Source organism: Hipposideros armiger, unplaced genomic scaffold, assembly GCF_001890085.2.
Source record: "Hipposideros armiger isolate ML-2016 unplaced genomic scaffold, ASM189008v1 scaffold_445, whole genome shotgun sequence".
NCBI lineage: Eukaryota > Metazoa > Chordata > Mammalia > Chiroptera > Hipposideridae > Hipposideros > Hipposideros armiger.
Window position 1 is genome coordinate 9,653 of NW_017731795.1, and position 7,070 is coordinate 16,722.

The 7,070-nt window shown below is 50.7% G+C and overlaps 1 long non-coding RNA gene across 2 annotated transcripts; it reads left to right on the forward strand.

Annotated features, from left to right (window-relative positions):
* The first annotated feature begins 17 nt into the window (after positions 1 to 17).
* LOC109394929 (uncharacterized) lies at positions 18 to 3,597 on the forward strand. Of its 2 annotated transcripts, XR_002126554.1 has the most exons (4): positions 18 to 687; positions 1,309 to 1,379; positions 1,532 to 1,600; positions 2,074 to 3,597. It is a non-coding gene; the product is annotated as an uncharacterized LOC109394929 (long non-coding RNA). The 2 variants fall into 2 exon arrangements; XR_002126553.1 differs by having other exon boundaries at positions 18 to 1,379.
* The last annotated feature ends 3,473 nt before the right edge of the window (positions 3,598 to 7,070 follow it).

The following is a 7,070-nucleotide window of genomic DNA, read 5'->3' on the forward strand; positions in this document are numbered from 1 at the left end:
TTTTTTGAGGTCAGTGACATCGTACAGCCTTTCTGATTTGAGTGACTCATATCCCCAGTGGCTGGTAGCTCTCAGCAGACACTGACTGCAAATCCTGTGAGCACATAGGCAGGCACAGACATCTCACTGTGAGGAAGACTTGCAAGCTTTTCAGAGCAGGACCATATTGAACGACTTTCTATCTCTCCGTGAAATCAATACTTAATTCTAAAGTACTGTCGAGGAGACTCCCTGTGAGGGTGGGAGGGGAACAGGTCTGTTCTAAGAAAGAAGAAACCAGAAGCCAGGTCTCAGGGGAGAGGATGCCTACAGCCTCCTTGCAGTCTGGTGAGGGGGACTCAGGAGTCAGCTGCCACCACAGTGAGTGTGGGTATGAGTCACTGGAGGGGAGGAGTCCATGGAGGGAATCTGTGAGAAAATGTGCATATTGAGACATTGATTGTGCATCTGGGGGTATTTTTGGTTCCAGAATAGAATGGCAAGACGTCCTGGTGAATTGAGAGATCTATACCCTTACAGACATGGGACCAGAGGCAGTCACGCTCAAGTACAAAAAACGTGCTGATGAGAAGTACTCGTCGCTGTTGGCTCAGCCACAGCCTGTGTCAAAGGGGTGGATATAGATCCCGTAAACCCTGGTCTTCAGAACTGATGAGCAAATAGTCACTTCCAGGTTGGGTAGGATGGGTAGGTTGCTTTAGAATCACGACAAAGCTGGGATTGCTCAGCCATCTCTTTCATTTAGTCATCCAGGAATGTCTCCTGAGCATATAGCCTGGGCACCTGCTACAGGAGGTGTCCGATAGCTCAGAATGGTCCCCGTTCTTGAAATCCACAGTCTAGTTCACAGGCTTTCAGCCTTGCCCCTCTGCAGTCTACGTGGGCAGAACTCCCACAGTCTTTCCCTCCTGGAGCCTCAGGGCCCTAGGGGGTAGGGAATGTAGGTTTGGGGATCCCACTCCGAGCTGTGCACTGGAGAGCTGGCGTGACTACAGTGTGGGCATCCAGAGTGAGTCCTAGCGATGGTGTCTGTGTGTCCTGTGGATGGTCACTTTCAGGCAGAGAAGTGGGGTCGGTCAAGGCTGGAGATGTCCACTGAATGTGGCAGAAAAGAAGCCACTGCAGGCCCCTGGGGAGGCAGTGGGGGTGTGTGTGGAGAAGTAGATGACAGTGATTGGGAATAACAGGGAAAACTGAGAGGGGAGACGTGGCCTTCTCACTTTATAGACTCGGCATATTTGAGGGTTTGTCCAAGAAGTATGTATTACTTTGCTAACTTAAAAAAAAAAAAGCCCCTATATCTTTTAGATGAGTAAATGAAAGATGAAAAACAGAGCTTGTTGAAGGAGATCTTTCTTGCGGAAGATTCAGCTGTGAAGGTAAGACGGGCTATGGGGAGGAGGAGGAGGGTGTGGGTGTGAAGCAGAGCCTGTTTTAAGGTGGAGATCCCAGCGGGTTTGCCTGTGGGGGAGGGGCCCTCTTCCACTGGAGACTGACACATAACAGCGGTCGGGACACCCGTGAATCTCAGCTAGGGGCCAGGAGGCGAATCCAGGGTGACCACTCGGCGGAGATTGGTGCCATATTCTCTGCAGAGCAGGTGAGGGACTTTGAAGAAGGTGGTGGGTTGGGCTTGAGAGGAGTGGGAGAAGATTTGAGAAGGCTGCTCTGGGGACTGGAAGAAAGATGGAGTGGCAGCTATAGCACCCCAAAGCCCACATTGCTGGAGCTGGAATTGGGGCAGAGAGGAGATGGAGGCTCACAGCTCCTGGGGCTGGTAGGAGAAGGGGTTCAGCACATGTGGGTCCATGTGTGAGGCTCATCCCTCCTGTTTCACAAGCTACACCTCTCCAAGCAGCACCCCCAGTCTCTGCGGTTTGTGCCCCCAGCAGTCTAGTCTGGTGGTTACCCACTACCGGATTGGGAATCACTGATGGTCAGTAGCTGGTGCAGCATCTAGACATACACCCTCCCCAGGGCCCTGCGTTCAAACTAGGCGTCCTTAGGACTTTGATCAAATTTAGCTTTAAATCCTAGCTCTAGAAATCATCTGTCTCTCTCTCTGCCCCTCAGAGAACTAGCCTCTGCCCTGGATAATCAGCCGCCCACAAGTCAGCAGAAGACCTGACTAACGGTCACATGTCAGGACCTCTGGCAGCTAAAGATAACGTCTTGACCTAAGTTAGGTTTCAGTTTCTGAGCCCTGAGGTGGAACGGCCCTCTGGCTGTTTTCCCATGAGACTGGACAGAGGGACGCCGGAAAAGACCTCAGAAGTGTCCTCAAGACCTGAAGAAATGATTCGTTAGCCTTACCTCACCTCCGACCAATCAGCTCCCCACACGACCCCGAACCCCTAGACCACGGTGTCCTGTGGTTTCGCCCTATGACTTGTAACTTCTATGCCAGTGAGGAGCCAGCTCTTAGCACTAGCTCACCTGTGTCTCCGGGTTTGGCGTCAATCCCTAAATAAACCTTTACTTTCTTTGCTGCAAACTCCTGTTCGCATCTCATTTGGCTTTGATGCGTGCAGACAAAGGGATTTCTGTAGGTTGGTAGCAGCGTCTTCCCACCATTGGTGGTGTGTCTTTTTAAAAAAAAATTCCTGAAGGTCCAAATACTTGGAAGTGTAAGTGGCTAAAGGAAGTTCAGGTTCCTGTTCTGACTTGATCTCATATAGATTGAGAAGGCCGCGAGGGACAGCCGGGGCCTGGGTCCAGCAGGCCATGCCTTCTCTTTCCTTTAAAAGGGATTCGTTGGGATTTGTGGAGCGTCACCCAAGATGGTGACCCACCCTCTTAGATGCTGGAGATTGAAAGACTCTAATAAGGCCTGGTCCTTGTATTTGGTGAGCTCTCAGGTTATAAGAAGGAAGATAATTTTGCAAAAAATGATTGGAAAACAGGGTAGTAAGAGCTATTTTACGGGCATGAACAAAGGGGCAGTGATGGGGAAAGGGTGCCTTGTACTGGGTGGGAGAGCAGGGTCAAGTAGAGGCCTTCAGTTGAGTAGGACTTTTAATAGCTTTTCACATCACATACAATTCCCTAAATTTGCCTTAAAATTCCAACCACTTTTATTAAGACGAGGACCCAAGGGGTTTTGTCCTTAAAGTAGACATGGCTTCTCCAGTTAGAAGACCCCATTACTGCTAATTCCTGTCAAGAGCGGGACAAAGGCAGAAGAATCGGCCGTTAGGTGCCCACACGCATATACTTCTTCCAAATGTTTAACCCCAAAGGCAGAAATCCTTCCTAAAAGAAAATGAAGTTCTTAAATGGTTACACCGGTTGAGATTACAATGCTAGGGATCCAGCCACGGCCAATTGAATTGAGTTAGGGCCAAACAGCAGCTACACTCTAACAGGGAGAGCCAAAAATACACACCGAGACTATTCTTGGTATTTCTAAGCGGATCAGAAAGGTAACCTAACTAGCAATCCTGTAGATTGATCTCAGGATACTCTAAATTGCTTCCATTTTTTTTGCAATCAACTCAGGGAAATTTGCAAAAACTCCAAGCCAAATAATGTTGGTTTACTTAAAATGTTTTTAAAAAACTGGTGACTAAGAGATGTCCCATCCCCCACTCACTCCTGATTTTTCACGTAGGGAATCACAGGAGCTGGAGGGGCCTGCTGCAAACCTCAGAAGGTAGCCAACTTCTCCAGTGGAAGCTGAGAAAGTAGCTGAGGAAGTAGAGCATCTCAGCCTTCATGACACCAAGCCTAGGCTTTCTGCCCTGGGCCCCACCATGGGACAACAGGGTTAACAAAATGGATAAAAGAACTCCGTTTTTTCTTCTCCGTTTGCAAACACTTTATATTCTGGCCGTGCACCACTGGTTACAGGCAGCAGAACTAATTTGTTTTCTTCATCTGGCCTTTTAAAAACTACCATCAAGGTGAATGGATATTTTAATTTTAATAATAATGAAAGTTGACACTTATTGTGTGCTAAATTCCAGACAATGTGCAAAGGTTTAAAATCACTCTCCCACTCTCCCATTCAATCCTTCATCCAGCCTGGAGGCGGGACCCTGGTTATTTTGTGAACAGTGGGTGGGTTTGCCCCACCTTTAGGTAACCCCCTCCCCACTTTGCATTCCAAAGTTTGGGGACAGTGGCCACTACAGGGGCCTTCGCTTTTCAGCCTTTAAACACACTGTAATTTTGAAAGTTCCTCCTGTTGTAGGTATTACAGTGAGGCAGCCTGTTCAAGAAATGTAACTAAAGTAGTGGATTTTTTTTTTAATGGCCCAAAGACAAATTTTTCAACTAAGTCAACAAACTGTGTAATTGATGTATATGAGACTTTAAGAAGTCATAAATTAGAATAGTTCATTGGAACTAAAAATTCTTGGATAAAACACAATTTCCCAAAATGTTGATTTAAAAAGTCATCCTGAGTGTGTTGGCAATTTCGATAAGCTACTTTCTCCTTCCTATGTAGATCTTGTACACATAATAAATAAATGTGGACTTCACTAAAAAATTACATGTGCCTAATTCTGTGTTATTTTAACAATGTTAAAAATCTCGTCTTTTGTGGTTAATACCAAGGGTGGGCCAGGGGGCGGCCAGAGCCAGGTGTGAACTGCCTGGCCTCTAGAGCCGGAAGGGTGTCACCAGACGCATTTCTAAAGGAGGAAAATGCTCAGCTTGGGTTTGGAGTCTGAGCACTCACAAACCACTACCTCTTATTTGGAGTGGACTGTTCCAGAAGCTTATCTTTAAAGGGAAAACCACTGGAGTGCCACTGGGACTCAAATTTCTAAGAAGGAAAGGAGGAAGTGGTGTACTTTGAAGATAGAGGCTGGATTCCGTTGCTTAGTGATTGGACAGATGAGGACCAAGGGCAGGGCCGTGCTCCACCCCAGGGCTGCAGCCTTTGGAAGAACCCCGGGCCCCATCCACCGGCCCCGGTCACAGCCCACTGAGCTTCTTGCTTTAATACCACGGAGCCTTAGCGGGCAGGGAGGAGACGAGGACCAGCAAGCCCGACCCTGCCCTGGGCGTGGGGGGGCTTCAGCTTGTAAATCCCCTCAGTTCATGTAACAAGCCCCTGGAAATGCTAAAACAACCGTCAATCTTGAAATGGGGAAATTCCCGGTGGAAATCTATGTAAATGTGGCCAGTTACAGAAAAGTGTAAAATGCAACCCGTGATTTGGGGGTATTTTTGGCTTTGGAAAGAAAGCCCCGAGTGCAGAAGGAAGCCAGCGCGCTCAAGTTCGCGTCTGTCTAGCTCTGGGTGCGCTCAGGCATGGACGTGACCTCCCGGGCCTGCGGACGCCAGTTTCTGGGCCAGCGCGGGGGGGCACTGGAGGCCCTGGTGACCACCAGGCGGGCTGGCCCAGCGCCGTGTAACAAGAGGCCTCACGGCTCACACCTCTCTCTGCTCACCTCCCACCCACCCGGAGTATTTTTGACGGTGTTCCCCACTGTGTCCCTCAGCGTGCAGGCCCATATCTGGGCTCCTCAAGCTTGCGCCTGTAGCTGCGTCCCCCCGGTTTTGTTCACCTTTGGGCTCCGAGGGCTGGCAGCTGGTGGGCACATTGTCAGGAGCGGTGGAAAAAAAAGAAAGGAAGCAGAGAGCACAGGGAGGGGGGTGTTTCTCCTGTAGTCTCTGCATCACCCCTGAACCCGCGATGCTACCTAAGATGCAGCATCCCCCATCCAGGCGCGGGGTGCGCCCTCACCACCGCGCCCCCACGCACAGCCTTTCCACGAGGATCTGGCCTACGGTTCACCCTCTTCCCGGAGGTTAGGGGCTCCGCGGCAAATCCTCACTCCCGGCGCCAGGGCAGATGGGTGGAGGCCAAGATCCAGGCGGGAGGGCGCTGAGAGTGTTAGGTTTACGGCTCCTTAACAAAACTTGCAAAAGATTTTCGTTCCAGAGACTTTATGACCAGACCTGGGACTGTCTCTCAAAAGGGAGATCAGCACCTAAGTCTTGGTGGGTAAGGAATTTATAGCTGAAGCTGGATACAGAAGCAAAAAAAAGCAGTTAGTGTGTAAAAAGGAAAAATGGTTAGTTTATTTTAACAAACTATAAAACACAGTTAGGTTATTATTTTTAACGAGTTAATACATAACTTGCTTATCTTTTTGACGGGCTATAAAACATGACTTGTTTATCTTTTCCTAACAAGCTACCCAACTTATCTTTTCCCTAACAAGTAAGCTATAAAGCATACCTAGCTTATCTTTTCCTATTCTCTTGACAAGATACTTTGCAACAAGAGGGGACCGCGGCGGCGGCCTGCGGCCTTGCTGTCTGCATTTGGCAGCCAGCCGCGGAGCCCGCGCCCTGTGGAAGCCTCACCCGGCTAGTCCGCCTCAGCTGCGTTTCAGGCACGGTGACTTGGGCCAGGGGTCGGGGAGGAGGAACCGTTCACCGCTCTGGCCTGGAGCAGCCTCTGCCCACCCTAGCGTTCCCCCCTGAGCCTCCTTGACGCCTCCCCCGAGTCACTTTTTTAGGAGCAATATGCAAGCCACAGGTGGCCTGGCTTCTGCGTGACCTGGGGACCGCGGATTCTCCCCTCCGAGTTGGGACTTGGCAGCCCGGGGCTCCCAGCTCCCAACCCCAAGGTCCGCAGCGCCGCCGGGGTCCTGGACCCCCACGGTGGAATCCACCTCCCCCGCATCCACTTGTCCTCCGTGCCCAGTGCACCCCGGGACTCTCCAGTATGTATGTATGTATGTATGTATGTATGTATGTATGTATGTATGTATGTATGTATTATTTTGCTCTCCCCCCTTTTTAATTTTCCCTTTTTCCCTCCTTTCCGCCCTCTCTTTTCTCGTTTAGCGATTCTCCGGTCTTAAGCCTGGAGTGGAGATGGCCCTGGAGCCCAGACTCCTGGGGAGGTGACAAATGGGTTCGGTGCCACCGACGCCGAGGAACTTCCCCGCCCCCGCCCGGGGGCCACATGCTCCGGGCCGCGCCGGGTCTGCAGGGTTTGGATGTTCCCGACGCGCTACGCAGGCTCGGCCTGCGGCGGCCCTGGCCCTCCACCTTCGCCCCGATCTTGGCGGCCGCCGGACGGGAGGGCGGGGCCGCGTGCCGCC